Source organism: Corapipo altera, unplaced genomic scaffold, assembly GCF_003945725.1.
Source record: "Corapipo altera isolate COAL_440 unplaced genomic scaffold, ASM394572v1 255, whole genome shotgun sequence".
Classification (NCBI taxonomy): domain Eukaryota; kingdom Metazoa; phylum Chordata; class Aves; order Passeriformes; family Pipridae; genus Corapipo; species Corapipo altera.
The window spans coordinates 653988-669755 of NW_020884929.1; positions in this window are offsets into that span (position 1 = coordinate 653988).

Genomic DNA, 15768 nt, shown 5'->3' on the forward strand with positions numbered 1-15768 from the left:
TATCTCACACAGAGGGCTGTCTGCTTAGGGATGCACAAGGAAACACATTCTGAGGCAGCTCCAAACTTTAAAATGGATTCAACTCCCCGTGAGGTCACTTTTTAATTACGAGTGACAGGACCCCAAATATTGCATTGCCTGCCACGAGTTCTCTTTGAGTCACTTCTATACCTTGCAAAGAGACATTAGTCACCAATTAGGCTCCTGGCCCTCTGTAATTTGCCTCATACAACCAAGATTCAATCCAAAAAGGCTCTGGTCCAGAAAGCAGCGTAGCAGGGACATGGAGTGCCTGGCTTTGGGTTGGAAGGGACCTTTGGCAGTTTTGTCTGGCAACAGCGTAAAACAGACTCCCAAATGTTTTCTCCCCCATTGTTTATCTGGGTGGTAGCCAATTCCACCTTGGGAATAGTTCTGTCCTGATGCACAGGTAAAGCAGTGAAGACGCCTGTCTTGGAGGGAACTCCCTCCAGCCCACTTTAGCGTTGGCTCCAGAACAGGATCAGCTACAAGGATGATTTTCCCAGTGGGATTTCACAGAGACCGAGGTTATTCCATTGACTTTCACAACACTCGAGGGAGCCCCAGAGATCCAGATTATTTTGCATTTTGGAGAACCCAGTGAGGTCATTACCACGGATTTAAGAAAACCAATATTTTGGTTTTATATTTATGATCTTCTTTCCACTTTTTACTTTTTAAGCACTGGCATTTAAACGATTTTTCTTTTTGCCAGCTGTTCCCCCGTAAGAAGGGCGAACTATAAAACCAGTTCCAAACTGTAGATGGTTTAGCAATCACACGAAGTTAAGGGCAGCAGCTAGGGACAGTAGCACTCAATAAAACTTTACTGGTTAAAGTAAAACTGGCACCAGCATTTTCTCTGTTAATATGATTAGCCCGTTGGAAATGGCTGCATGACACACCGTGCATGGAGAAATCTGTCTCCTTTCTTTGTTGTTGCACTGATCGCGGAGATTTCCTTGGGGACACATTTATATGTTTTAGAAATTCTCCAGGAAGCAAATGTAACAGAGCACTGATGCAAATTGCTGTAATATCATGTACTGAACCGATTTTGGGATGTGTATGAACATTGCTGTTTCTATGGCAATGGAGCACCAGTTTATGGATACGAAATCCAAATCCACACAGGCAAAACCCAAGCACAAACACACTCACTTGCTGAACGCTTCTGGAATCAGTTCAGGATGATTTATTTTCCAACAGTAAATTTCCTACGCATGAAACGTTCAGCAAACACTGTGAGCACTATGTACAACACTTCACAGGCTGAACTACACCCTAGGAAGTTTTTAATGCCAGGATAGAAGAACGTCAGACAGAAGGTAAAATTGGGAGGGAAAAACCCCACCCATATTCCTGCTCTTAAGCATCGATATTCCTCTCTGTAAAGGGAGGGAAAACAAAACAAGCATGCATATAAATCACTGCTTCTTAGCAACCAATGACCAATTTGGAGTGAAAAAGTAGGACTTAAGCAAGGTCTAAGAAACAAACTAGATGTTTCCTTGCACTAGGAGGGAAGGAAAGCAACACAAGAGGTTTTGAGAACAGGATTTGAGCTGGCTCCTCACTGAACTTGAGCAATTTGGTTTCTGGTGTTGCATTTCCGAAGCAGCTGCCGTGTTTTATGTCCTTACCCTGGTTTATGACTGGGACACATCACACATCCAATTACCTACTCTGACTAATTATTTGGGAATTACTGCGGTGAGCAATGCCAGCAGAATTTGCTTTATTGCCTCAGCATAGTTGAGCTGGAAAATGCCTTATGGATATATCTAATTCCACGAAGACAAACAGCTTTATAGTCATCATTAACACAGGCTGTAAATGCAACACAAGCAATTCTGTAGGAACTCTTACAGAAACCCACTATAGCTCATATGGAATAGAATCCACCAAAGCAACCTCTTTGGTGTCCCATCCACAGAGAGGGAAGCAGAAACGGTGCTGCCGTCAGAAAACACATTTCTGATCTGCAGAAATGTAGCGAGTTCCTGTAATTCAGTACAGATGTAACCCCGGGGTAAGTCTGTCAGTGTGATCAGGATTTTCACAGTATGTGAGTGCTGCCCTCCAGGCATTTGGAAACACCTTCTCCCTGCTGGCTCCTCACAGTACCTGGGAGTGCAATGAAACCGGAGCCGTGTTCTGCACGATCTGCTTTTACCCCACGCTGACTGTGGCCCTGATCCTGCACATGCTGACATTCCCACTCAAAATTCCCAGCATAAACAGCCCCACTGCTCGTGTGAGGCAAGTAAAACACGCACAGAGTTTTTGGCAGAGGTGGAAATCGTGCCTCTTCGGCATCACCACCCAATTACCGACGGGTTAGGAACGGGTCCCCAGCTGTTGTTTCACAATACAGAGGAATATGAGGTAACAACACATTGCAGAATCTGTGTTTGAATCACCAAAATGAGTGCCAGCCACAGTGCCCTCACTAAGCAATAAAGACCTCTCAGAAAACGGCCCCATAAAAAGGAGAGTGAGTAATTGGAGAGAAGATCCAGCTAGGAAAGATCCAACTAGTGTTGCCTAATTAAAACAGGCCAGGTCACACTTTCCTCTGCTGCTTTATGGATGCAAAGTTGTAGAACACAGGCAGAAGTAAATATTGGATATCATCAGCCTTGCCCTTGTAATCCTCTTTCCTGGCAGACCCAAAGCCTTTCATCAGCATAATCTCTCCCTGCTCTTCCAAACACAGCCATGGGCTCAGAGACCATATTTGGCAAAGGTGAGGAGGCAAGGAATGTAAAATAAGTGCAAAGGGAGGGGGTTACTTTATAAAGCAGACATGTTTCTCCTTTTCTTTATCCTTTTACAGTTTCTCCAGCCCGTGTTACCGAAGGAAAGGATGTGGCTGATCAAACCTGGGCTGGGGTTTAGCCCTGTACAGATGCCTTGTATGGTGGAGAGCCATTAGATACTGCAACACTACAAGGAAGTGCCACCACGTGACTCATTTTGCTCACACACGTGCTGTTAAAAAAACCCCAACAACCCAGACATGTGGAAGAAATCTCAGTTATTTCCTAGTTTTAAAATATTTTAAGCATGAAATAATGATTGGAAATGATTAGTTGCACCAGGGGAGAAGGAAAAGCAAATTTGGCAGCTCATTGTGATGCTCAAATGTGACACAAGGCAAACAGGTGTGCAAAGCAAAAAGAAAGGGTGGGAAAAAGTCAGAATTCATCTAGTAAGAAGTTATGTTCATGGGCTAAAAGAATAAGTTGGCAACCAGACAAAATATATGGAAAATAAATGGCTAATGAGAGAAAAGAGCCATAAGAATGTTCAGATACTGAGAGACTATAATGTAAAGATAAAAAACCCCAACAGGTTTAATGACTATGTAAGTATCAATTATAATGGAAGGGAAGTTTTGAATTGATCCAAATTCAATTTCTGAAAACAATGAGAGCTTTTTAGTTTGCCAGATGAGTTAGTAAATGAATCTAGAATTGCAGAGGTTTCTGGGCCTCTACAGAAAAAAATTAGTGGCCCTGGCTGCTACTGCCATTGGTTAAAAACTGTCCAGAGGTTCTGCTGGAAACACAAGGAACAGCTTTCCATGTTCAAGGGTAACCAAAAGAAGTGGAATAGAATAAATTTACCCATGTGGAGCATTACCCCTCCACTATGTCACACTTCTAATGTATATTTAACACGCTGTGTGAGACCCAGAAGGTTACAGTGACCCTAAATCCTGTAGTTTGTCAAGGATGGGCTGCAACAGGGGGATCTCTGACCTAGAGGAGATTTTTTGAAGGAAGATCATCTCTTTTTCTTTACCCTAATACTTTGACACAGGTATCATTCTGAATGTACAAGGTACTTCCTGAGCAGCACTTTCTGAACCCTCACTCCCCTTTGGGAAAAGGGCTCTTGGCCACTTAGCACCCGACAGCCCTTTCCTTTTAACAAATTTACTAGTTATCACATCTTTTTGAGGGGAAAAGAGATGAAAAAAGACCGGGGGGTTCTGCCAGTCACATTCTGTGTGTGTGAAACTACAACCGGGCTCCAGTGGAAGTTTCAAAGCACACTTAAGGAAGGAAACTGCTGGAATGGGAGTCTTGGAACAGAGACTCTTTACAGCAGTCATTTCATATCAGCACAGCGAATTTCCCCATGAACTCTGAGGAAGTTTGGGCCTCTACCTGTTGATGCACGATGAAGGTTTGGGAGGCAGAGAAACTGCTAAATATGTGACACAAAGGACATGCATAAACACCACATGTGCTCTGTCACGGAGAACCTGATTTAGGCTGAATGTGTGAAGGCTCTTATTTTGCAAATAAGCAGCATTTGGGGAGCTCCTCCCTGGATTTCTTTCATTCCAGATCGCCTGGAATATGGGTGTGAGAAGTGCAAGGGTGAGAACACATATGCAGATAGCAGATTACTACACTGCTTCAACATAACCTGGAATTGCTAAGGAAAGACAGCAGTATTTTTTATTGGGAGCTGAGAAGAGGACTGACAGCAAGAAGAGAACCCAAAGGACAGATCTGGTTGCTTATCCAAATTGTTGTAGTGCTTCAGAGGAATCTTTTATGCAACAAACGACAAGAATTTTTATTTGTTTTACTCTCTAAGGGGGAAAGGAATGAATTTAGAAATCCTATTAAAAATAACCAGAGACGCTATTGTTTCTTTAAATGTATGAATTAGGTTTTCATTGCAACTTTCCTATGCCCAAAACAATTTTCAAAACAAGACAAACTCCATATATTATGGATTCCTTTTTTTTCAGTGAAATACCAAAGTCATCCAAAGAAATGAAGGTCAACTACATCACAAAATGAGAATAAGTAGACTTTAACGTGGAGGGGGAAGGAGGAAAAAAAAAAGATAAAGAAGTGGTAAGGAGCAAAGGAAACAAAGCAGTAAATTCAAACATTCTGTTACTGCACTAGGGCAAGCCTTGGCACATCCTAAAACAGAGAACAGTGTTTATACTGTGGGCTGGTTTTTCTGAAAGGAACAACGACAGCTAAGTTCAGTGATAGAACTCAGGGAGCGATAGAATCAAAGCTGCCCTGATGAACTGGCACAATCCCATTTACAGCATGCGTGGCCCCGGGCTGTAATTCCCTGTAACAACGGGTTTGGCAGCACCTCCCGGCTTTCCTCCTGGCACTTGTTCTCGACCCGAGGTTCCAGGGCACCTTTCCTGGGACAGTTCAAAAGGCCGCGCTGTGAATTGTCTCTGGGAAGTGTTCGAGGGAAGGGAGCCCAGCTCTGCAGCCCCCCCAGCCCAGCTGTATGGCACGGGAAGAGCCCGCAGACAAATGAGATCACGCTGGCACAAGCTGGTAGAGCTGAGCTGCTCTGCCCGGGGGCACCGGGCCATGAAACCCGAGCGCTGCCAGACCCTGGGCATTGTGAAACCCGGAGCAATGCGCGTGTGTGTAAATCCAGCTGTCAGCCGCTGGAATTGCTGCACCTCCTTCCTCAGATAGCACCGTGATTTAATTAAGTGTTGATGTGTTCTGGGTGGAAGCCCCTCACAGCAGCACTGCTGCTGAATAAGCCATTTAATTTTAAATAGGGAACGGGAACAGAGGCCTTTCCCATATTAGAGGAATATTTTGGAACAGAATTTACATTCCACTTATCATTGTTTTCATAATAGTTGGATTTAAACTCAAAGGGAAAAAAAAATGACATCACGAATTATATTCCTGTAACTCATTAAGGGTGATGGCAAAATCAGTGGAAAAACTTTAACCAAATCTCCCAATATTGTGGGGTCATTAATTTGTTTTGCCACTGTTTTCCAAGCTTATAAAAGGGCAAATCTTTGCTTGCTAGATGGTCTATGGTTTGCAGAGAGGGAACAGTAAGCTGTGGCTATAGGATATGTCCATTTTTTCCACCTAAAATTATGTTTTACATCTCAGGAAACCTCTGGAGCAGATTAAAACTGGTGTGAACAAATCAAGACACAGATTTACAGCTCCTTCATTATATGTTTCTTCCCCTAAAATAGAAAAGTCACCCCCCCCCCCCCCTTTTCCCCCTTGCATGTATCTTACAGTCTTTATGGTACCAAATGCAGGCCAAAGGAACATATGGCACTCGGATTTCTCCTAGATGAGGTCATTCTGAAGCGAGGTCTTTTTTCCTCCCTCCACAGACATTTACATGCCCTCAGAATCTGGCCATGACATTCCAGATTAAATTATCACTTTCCCAGTCCTTAGGATCCTCTTGATTTTTTGTTTTAAGTCAGTGCCAGGAAGACAGAAGAGCTGACAGATTCCTTGGGTTCCATCCAAAATGCTGCTTTGGAAGCGGTTCTTGCAATGTTTTGGATTCATTTCACCCCCTGAGCTACCAATGTGCTTGGAGTTTCGGGGGTGTTTTCAGGAATTGTCTTTATAGGAGCATAAAGTGACCTCTATAGTGCAGTTATTCCTAGTTTTGAGAAAACTCAAGCAGCTCTTTTTGGAAAGAGGAATTAAGGTATTATGGCAGGAATTTGGTTTAAAAATTAAACTCACAATAGCAAAATCTCTGACAATAGCACAAAATAACATCAACACAGGTTTCTCAGTTGTGTACCATGTGAGCCTGGCTTTGGATAAGCTGTTCTCAAATAAGATAGGTTGGTCTATATGATCTTCAGCAAAGGGTGATGGAATTGCATTTTAGCAGGGATTGTGCTGCCATATGTGTTGTGATACACCCTAGCTGTCCCAAAAATATCAGGCATTGCAACAGGGAATGGAGAACTGTAGGAAACAGGGGGTTGTGCAAGCACTAATTACATATATTGGATTAGAACTGGTCAGCAAAAGGAGACTTACCAACACAGATGAAGTTATTCCGAGCAAGAGAAGGGTCAGAGGACAGCAGCAATCCAATAATAACATACCTTAAATGATTTCTCTCCTCTCATTAGAAGACTTCCTCTGTTTTCACATTTCTGTAAACAGAAATGAATAGTCAATGCAGACAAAAACCCCCCACATTTAACTTTATTCTTATTATTACTCTTACTTTCAGAAAAAAAAACCAGTGAACAGCAGTAAAAGGCATTATTAGTCAGATGCAGTTCATCTTTTTAGCTGGGAAATCTCCCACTGAATTGCACATCAGCTCACATTCCTGGGGAAAAGGTGCTCACAAGGGCAGTTTCATCAGGGCCTGTGCTCCAAGGGGAGCGTTTCTGGGGATTTAGGGAAGTCATTTATCCCTTGTTGTGTCCTCTCTCCCCCTTGTGGAGCCCTGACCTGCCCCACAGGTTCTGTGAGGCTCCGGCAGCCTCGTTAAAAACACCGAGATTTTCGGCTGAAAGGCCCTACTAAAAATATTCAAGTTGCCATAGCAACAGACCCTGCGATACAATAGTGTGGCTCTTGGCAGGATATTGCCAAAGGAGCAGGGATGAGAAACCTGGACTTCAACTGCCAATAGAGCAAAGGACCCACAAAAGCCTCACTATTTATATAACCACCTCTGGCTCTGGTTTGTGCCTCCGTGCAGATCTATCGATTCTCGCAGCGCAAAATTCGAAAGGCCAACTTTCCTTGCAGCAGCACCTAACGGAGTACACAAAGGTCTCCTCCTTCCACAGGTTTCATATCAGTTGCCAGAAGGCTCAATCATTCCTTTTGATATGACCCCAAGCACCTTCAGAGCCGTGTCAATATTTAAAATTGAACTGTACCAATACAGTGAAGCCACAGGGAGGCTACCCTGACTTACTTCACCAACAGCATCGTGACTGCCTGAGGTGAAAGATTTCATAAACATGCACCCACAGATGGTCTGCCAAATTCATAACCTGCCTCCTAAAAGTTTAATTTCATAGAACTGCCAAATGTTCTTTAGCCCTTAGGGTTGTAGAGTGGAAATTACTGGGAGTAAACGTATTATTAGGATCAGAGCATCATCATTTGACAGCCTGAATGGATGTTACACCAAACTTTCAATCCCATTCTTCAAACTCGTTGCATAAAAACTAGAAATAAAGTAGGAAATCAATCATCTTGGCCTTCATGAGAGCTGCCCCTTGCTCATTATCTCTGTCTAACTTGAACAAACATAGTTTTTGATATATTGTTGCTGAGTGAGTAGCTGGAAGAGAATTTAAGCAAACTGGCTTCCCGTCCTGTGCTCTAAGTTATCCAGTTTTCATCTTGAAAATTGGTCAATCTGCCAAGGCTTCACATAAAAACAAAGGCAAAACACAACTAAATGAGGACATTTCTTGGGAGTTCATCCTTTTCAGTGATTGCAACAAGAGGCCATTTGAATTAAAGTGCATCCACTGTTTATTCTCTGTGTGGAGTGGCTGCAGGAAGGGATTCAGTTTACATTATCGTCAGTCTGCCAAGAGCTGAGTTGTCCAGCTACTCAAGAAATAGCATCCAGCCAAATCCTTCTCCAAATATCTAATTGGCATCTCATGCTAATGTAATTAAATAAGCTTCAAACACTCGTTCCCTTGCCAAATTGTTTGAAGTACAGTGGAGCACAGGGGTACTGCCAGGGAGAAGATGCAGATTAGCAGAAGGAAGAAACATAAAACTTCAAGGATTAAAAATAGTATTGTACTGTAGAAAAAATGAAGGGTTTTCAATTAAGAAGTGAGGTTTTATCACTGATATTTATAACAACATGAAAGCCCTATGGCTGTGCTGACACAGAGAGAGGTTTATGTTAGTTGTTCCCTGTGAAGAATCTAAATCCAATTATTTTGGATACTTTGTCAGGTCAAAAGTTCTGGAATTCAGTACCCAAAGTTCCGAGCCAAGTGAGTCGTCAAATAAAAACTGGTGCATTATCAAAACTGTCTTGTAATTCTGTGATTTCGGGAAAAATTTTCTTTAAAAAAAAAAAATCCAAACAAACATTCCATCTTTGAAACAGCGAAGCAGATGGGGAAAGACCTGAAATGGAGGGGAGCATGAAGAAGGTCATATTTTGTCATTAAGTCCAGATTTTGTCATTAAGTCCAGTTATGGCATGAAGGTGAATATACACCAAAGAGGAATTCTATGGGGACAGCAGGAACACACCTGTATTAATGTAGATGACACTCCTGTCATCTCTATTAATATATATTTACTGCTCTTGCAAAATACAACCTCCACCAGTTGTGCCACTATGGTTTTAAGCAACACACACTCCCCAAAGCACTTCACCCTGTGATTTCAATGGGATGTGAGCACATACTTAAAGTTAAGCCCATGTAAGTCCTTTGGTGGGAAGGGATAAAATTCATTGTGTGCCTAAATGCTCCCTGAATTGCAACCTCTGCTGCCCTGGCATTTGGCCCATTTGCAGGGGTCATTTCACGCTTTGGTTCCTTCCTCTACAAGTGATTCCTCATCTTTCTGTGTAAAATAATATCTTCATTTAACATGGAAATACCAACTTCGGGTAGAAAAAAAAAAGGTAAAATAAAGGTCATATTTTAAGAACTTTTTTCAGCCTTGACATCACTAACTAGGGCAGAAATCCAACAGAGAAGAATACACATACATATATTTTAATCAGTGGTTACAATTCATCTGGAAGTTCCCCTTTCTTCCACATTAATCCCCAGTGATTTTTCTGCCTGACAACAGAGTAAAACCTCCCTCAACATCCGACCTACACTGATTTTTGATCTCCCAGAACAACAAGCTCAGCACCTTGAGGCCTTATCCCTCCTGTCCTTCACATTTTACTGGGGAAGGAATTACTGGGTAAAATGTGGCAGTAGACAAGGCTGCAGTAAGAGTTCTTCACCAGAAAAATAAATGAGTCAGGTCAGTTATTCCTGCCCCACTTCCCTGTAGGAATTAATGGCCATAGTTAGAACAGCACAACACAAAGAACCTTAGACTTTTTTATCCAAAAATAGCATAGGAAGAGAAGTTTATAAGAAGTTAATGTACATTGTTAATGTAAATATGCTACCAAGAGGAAGAAAGCATTGTAAGAGGACCAATACCGTAAAAGCAAAAACCTGAAGAACAGAATATTTTAGAAAAACACTGAAAATCTAAAGTTGAGCAATTACAGCAAACTGAGAAATAAAAGCACTCAGTATCTCCAAAAATTGATCTTGGAAGCATACAAAGAGCATTCTAAGTGGAGCCTGACAGGTTTTTCAAGGACTTAAGAAGGATAAAGGCAACCAAACTGATTTTTTTTTTTTAATTTTTATTGAAAGAAACATTCCATGCAGAGCCTTAATTTGCCTGTTTCCAGCGTGGACTGAATTTTTACAGCTGAATTTGAAACTCTTCAAAATAAGGGTTTATATAATGGAAAGGCTGACACAAGCCTGACTTCAGGGATGAGAAGCACAGCATCAGATTTTCCTCTCTTGCAGGAGAAATTACAAATGACTTCAAGTAAAACCGCGGTAAAGAAAAGATAAAAAACGATCAGTAGCTCTTTAGATGCATCTCGAAGAAAGCACTTTTGAGTGGCAAATAAGATCAGATTATGAAGCAGGTTATAGAACAGCACATAAAACAGATGTTTGCCAGCGTCATGGGAAAAAAGCAGGGAAGAATTTGCTTTTTTTCCTGAGGCAGAACTTCCTCAGACACGCACTGGGAAGGAAATGGAAGTCGAAGCCAGCAAAGTTGCCCTGAAGGAAAGTAGTAACAGGTGCTGGTAATGCCAGAAAGAGGAAAAGCCACTTTCCAGCATCTTTGGGGCAAGATGGTGTGTGATATCAACCAGCAGTCCATTCCCTGGGAATTCCAGAATATAATGGTCACTCTCAGGATGTCAGCAAACATCTCTTGGCTTCCTTGCAGAAACAGGAGCACTGCAACACTCCAGCAGCTGCAGGTCTGCAATGTTGGAGGAAAGTGGGGTGTTACGTCCAAGCTTCTATTTTTTGATCTGTGCAAGGGAGAGACTTGTGTATAAACTATCCTTGTTTCTCCTGAGTGTATATTTGGGAATTTATTATAATTGAAATAATTTCTATTTTTATTTTTAATAAATCTTTTTGATTTTGGGCTCTAAAGCCATCTGTGCCTCCTTTTAGGGAATCCACTACAGCAGAAAGTATGGGATGTTCCACTGCAAAATTCCATCTGAGTTTGGATACTCAGTCTCAGTCTGAGAGATGACTTGTCACAGTGACTTGAGATGAAAACAAGGACTAAAAGAAATCCCTGCAAACATGGAGATTTTCAGTGATACCATATTCCCCGAATCCCCAGTGGTGCTGGTTTTCAGAAAAGCAACCAAATGACTGAATGGAAATTGGTGGTTTCTTTTGGGAGTTTAGGACAAGAGTTAAGCAAATAAACAAGTGCTGTAGGCCAGCACTGGTGCCAAAATAAACCCAGACAAATGCTGTAGTGATTCAGGCCCTGGAATTGGATATACAAGAGTGTTCACAAATGTTCTCACTCCTAAAACAATAACAACAACAGAAAGTTACCGCAAGCACGGAGTGACTTTATCTCAGTTAATTCCTTAAAGGACCAGTGTAAACCTTGGCTGTGTTATGTTGATGACATTACGTGACACAATCCAAGCAGAGCACATTCCCTAAGTGTCTCAGTCACACAGATAAACTGGAATTCTCTACAAAACTACCTTGGCACTCCTTTTCTTCAAAGACCAGAACTCCTTTTTCCATTAGGAGTGATGCTCTTCCACCCCTCCCGGTGAGGCAACTCCCTCGTTTCTCCCCCAAACCCCAAATGCCCAGCAACTGTTTGACATTCTGCACATCCCTACTCTGAATTTTCTCAAGGAACAACATTTAAGTGATCACTGTCAAAGTCTCTCTTTTTTTTTTTCAATACCAGGCTAAAGGTCTATGTAATACTATCCTTTTTCTACTTTTGTGGAAGAATAAACTGCTTGGGAATCATGATATGAGCGAGTTGTGGGAGACTGCTAAACCTTATTACAAATAAAAAAAATACACTGGGACAAGGTGAAACACAAACCAATCTAAGGTATCCCAAAAGGCAACAAGTAGATTTTTTTTCAGATTCAAAACCCATCCTGCCTTTTTTCTGCTCGGTTTTTTTCATTTTTCTGCAGCTCTGCGCTTTTTAGGGTTGGTCATGTCTGAAAGCAAAAATCCTGACTTCTGCCAAAAAACTTGTCATCACAGGACCCCAGTAGATTTTGGCAGGTGCAAAAGATAGTTTCCTGTGTGTCTATATCTGCTTATCCAGTCAAAGGGAAAACTCCAAGCCTACAGAAGTTCCTCCAGTGCAAGTCAGAATATGAACCGAAAGCAATTTCCTCCTCTCTTTTATATAAGTCAGAGTCACCTCTGAGTTCAACAGGATCCAGAAGGATTTCAGTATGGGTTTATTTCTTCTAAATTCTGTTTCCTTAGTTCCCTTTCTGTGATTCAAGAATCCCAAAAGGAGCTCTAATTTACCACAGCAGGAGCGTGCAGATAAATATAAGAACCAATGTTAATAATAAGATTATCTGATCTTGTTTTTTGTTTGAGTTTTCTGAGAAAATCTCTCCAAAACCCGAGGATATTAATTACAGTAATGCTTATTTTTCTGAAGACTAAACAGCTCATACTCCTTTGGAATATCTGCCCCATTTCCTTAAGAACAGCAAAATGCACTCAGTTTTCTGGGCTGTGGGGCTGCTATAAGCTGGGTTAGCACCTGCACACAGAAATACTCTTGAAAAATGCCAAGCTGAGTAAAAAAAAGAAACACAAACAAAACAAAGCAACTTGCAAAAGACATAATTTTCCAGGAAACCCACCAAACCTACAGGTCTCACTTCACTTTACATCAGTTATAAAACATCCTTCTAAAGGGGATTCTCCAGGTCATTATTTACTTTGGGGCTTTTTATATTTTATTTCCAGTGGCACAGAACTCCTTCAGAAATGTCCTATAAAGTTATAGTCGTGCTGGAAAAAACAAGTTACGTGTGTTTTTTCAAGTTCCAGTATCTTTCTCCCACTTCAAAGGGCTTTAGTACCCTTTTAAAATAGAAAAGTAATCAATTTGTTGACACGATCTTCTACTGAAAAATAAATGACTCAACGTTGCTGTACCCGTTTTCAGTTCCTAAGAAGTTGGATTTTAGATATAATTTCTGGTTTTAGGTTTCATGCTTTGCTGACTCCCTAACTTAAATATATTACTGAGGAAAGAAGTGAAGCATAGCAGGATTTTATCTAGTTTATATCATCTGCTTTCTTATTCAATGAATGTGAAATGTTTTTACTGACCTTTTTGGGTGGCATCCAGTTATGGTTGTTGCCTGTAATGTAACATTATTTCAGTACAACTTCCAGTCTATGTAAAATCATTTGAGAGGACGTAAATGTAATTCTGGAGGGAGCATGACAAAGTATAAGTGTTATGTTTGTCATTCAAAGCACAGAGGTTACACAAGGAGTGAAATTGGGAGCAATATTAGGTACTGCCTGGGAATCAGGACCCAAGTGCAGCAAGTAAATAGGAAGGACCGTGTTGGTTATTACACTGATTTTGTTCCATGAATAAAGATAGCTCTTTAGTCTCCAGGGACTGCAGCTGCCTCAAACTCACAGATTGCTTGGGATAATTTACATGGAACTATATCACAGGGCAAATAGAATCACTTCCCAGCAGTGGTTGGGGCAAGAAACAGCTTGTGTGCATCAGGAATGTGCACAAAGTGATGGCAAGTTAAGCTGCAGAGCTGAGTGACCCTTTCAAAGCAGTCCTGAAAGGAGCCCGCACTTTCCAAGTGTCAGGAATCTCTGGGGGTCCTGGAGCTTGGCAAGTTTGACTTCTCAAGGTTCCAGTCACCAAATCTAACTGAGAATGTGACTGAGCTCAAGAACCTGATGGTTCTCTGCACGCTAATAGCAACCGATTTTTTTTTCCTACCTTGATGGGAAGCGCATCCCTTACAACACAAGTTAAAAAATGGTGTCTTGAAAATTATTAGGGAAGCTTTCAAGCACCTTGGCAATTAAATGACTGGGTTAATGAACTAATGAAAAAACTGCTGTGAGTTGAAGAAGACTGTCAGCCCAGCAGCATCTTTAGAAAATTACAGGGAACCTGCAATAAGTCCAAACCCACCCTTCCCTTCTGGCATCAGCTGGGTGGAGGCTCTTTCTATTCAGACCTGAGCTCTGCCACTGTGCACCCAGCAGAGTTTTTGTTAAAAGACAAAAAGAGGGGAAAAAAACAACTGGGTGTAACTTCTTTGGGATTTGCATCTGTCTGGGTGGTAAAAAGCTGAGGGCAAAGTATGGGCAGTTGGCAAGCAAAGAGAAAGCTAAGCCAAGCTGCTCCTCTGTTTGAAAAAGGGGAAATGAAGAAAGAAAAGAAGAGTTTATGCTACTGATACGAGGCCAAAATGAAGTGTTTAGATGTTCTGCTTCAAGAGGTTTAGGGAAGGGCTCTCAAATGGCCAAGGCAGGCTGAACTCCTGCCACCAAAAACAGTGGCTTTCCCGCTGCCACCCTCTCCTAGATCAGGTGGGAAGAAGGTGATGGTGCAAGATAAAGAGGAAGGGTACACATGGTGGTGAAGAAAGAGAATTTCTCTTTCAGCAATAATGAAGGGTGAGATGAGCTCACCATCCACCTACAGAATTCCTGCCCGAGTTGAAATAATTCAGAGCAATGCCTGTGCGCCTCCGAGAACCCAGACCAAGAGCTTTGGGCCTCTCCTGTTTCCTGGAGCCATTTAAGAAAGTGTTAAGCACAGCTGAAATCAGAAGATTTAAAATCTGCCTCCGAAACAGAGAAAACTGATCCCCACACAGCCATGGAAAACACACATAAAGAAGTGAAGTGACTTAACTGACCAGTCGAATAAAACATCTCCGGCTCCGGTGTCCAACTCAAACTTTTAATCTTTGAAAAGAAACACTTAACATTTAATTAGCAGAGTGCATGCTCACCACACAGTAAATCCACAGGCACTTAGATTCTTGCAGTGGCAGGAATGGGATGTGCTTTGGAGAGAGAGAGAGCCAGACCTTAATGGCAGGAATGTTTCTGGAATGGTCACAGTGGCAAGACGGTCAAGAAAAAACAAACCACACTTTTCACAAGTTCTTAAGTTTTTTACTTTGTTGCAGCAAATTGGACTTGTTTGGATTTGGAGCAATTGGGCCAAACCACTGGGTGAGTAAATAACACATTTGATTCAAAATCAACAGCAGGAGGACGGGAAAGTGATTTTGGCTCAAATACTGAATTCATGAGGTAGAAGCATTTCACCACAAGCTCATCATTTGCATTAGAAAATGTGACACGCTTCATGTTTCTCCTGTTCTGGCCAGCAAGTTAAAACATAGAAATGTCAGATCCATAGATCCTGGTTTGTTTTACCAGCTATATATTCATGAGCCCTGGGTAGAAATATGTCAGAAGATTAGCACAAGGTAGTATTTTGCTTGGATAACAAGTACCAAAAAATATAGATTCTGGTTTTGTTACTCAGACTAAGAGATTCTTCTGCAACTATTTGAAAGGTTTTGAAACCAAAAAATATTAATAACATTTTTTAGGAGTCTCTTTTTTCTTTCAACTGATCCCTGCTATATACTCATTCTTTAATATTTCCAACAAAAATAAGTTGTTTACACCTACCTATTGCCCACGCATGTCTGACAGTCAGACATTTATTTGAACTGAAAGTTAATAATTTTGAGAAAGGCATCGCTGGAAGCAATGAACAATGCAAGACAAATGTCTGGTTTTATTGTAATGAATATTTATGAAATCTTTCTCATTGGACTTTCCCTGTTCTTCACAGT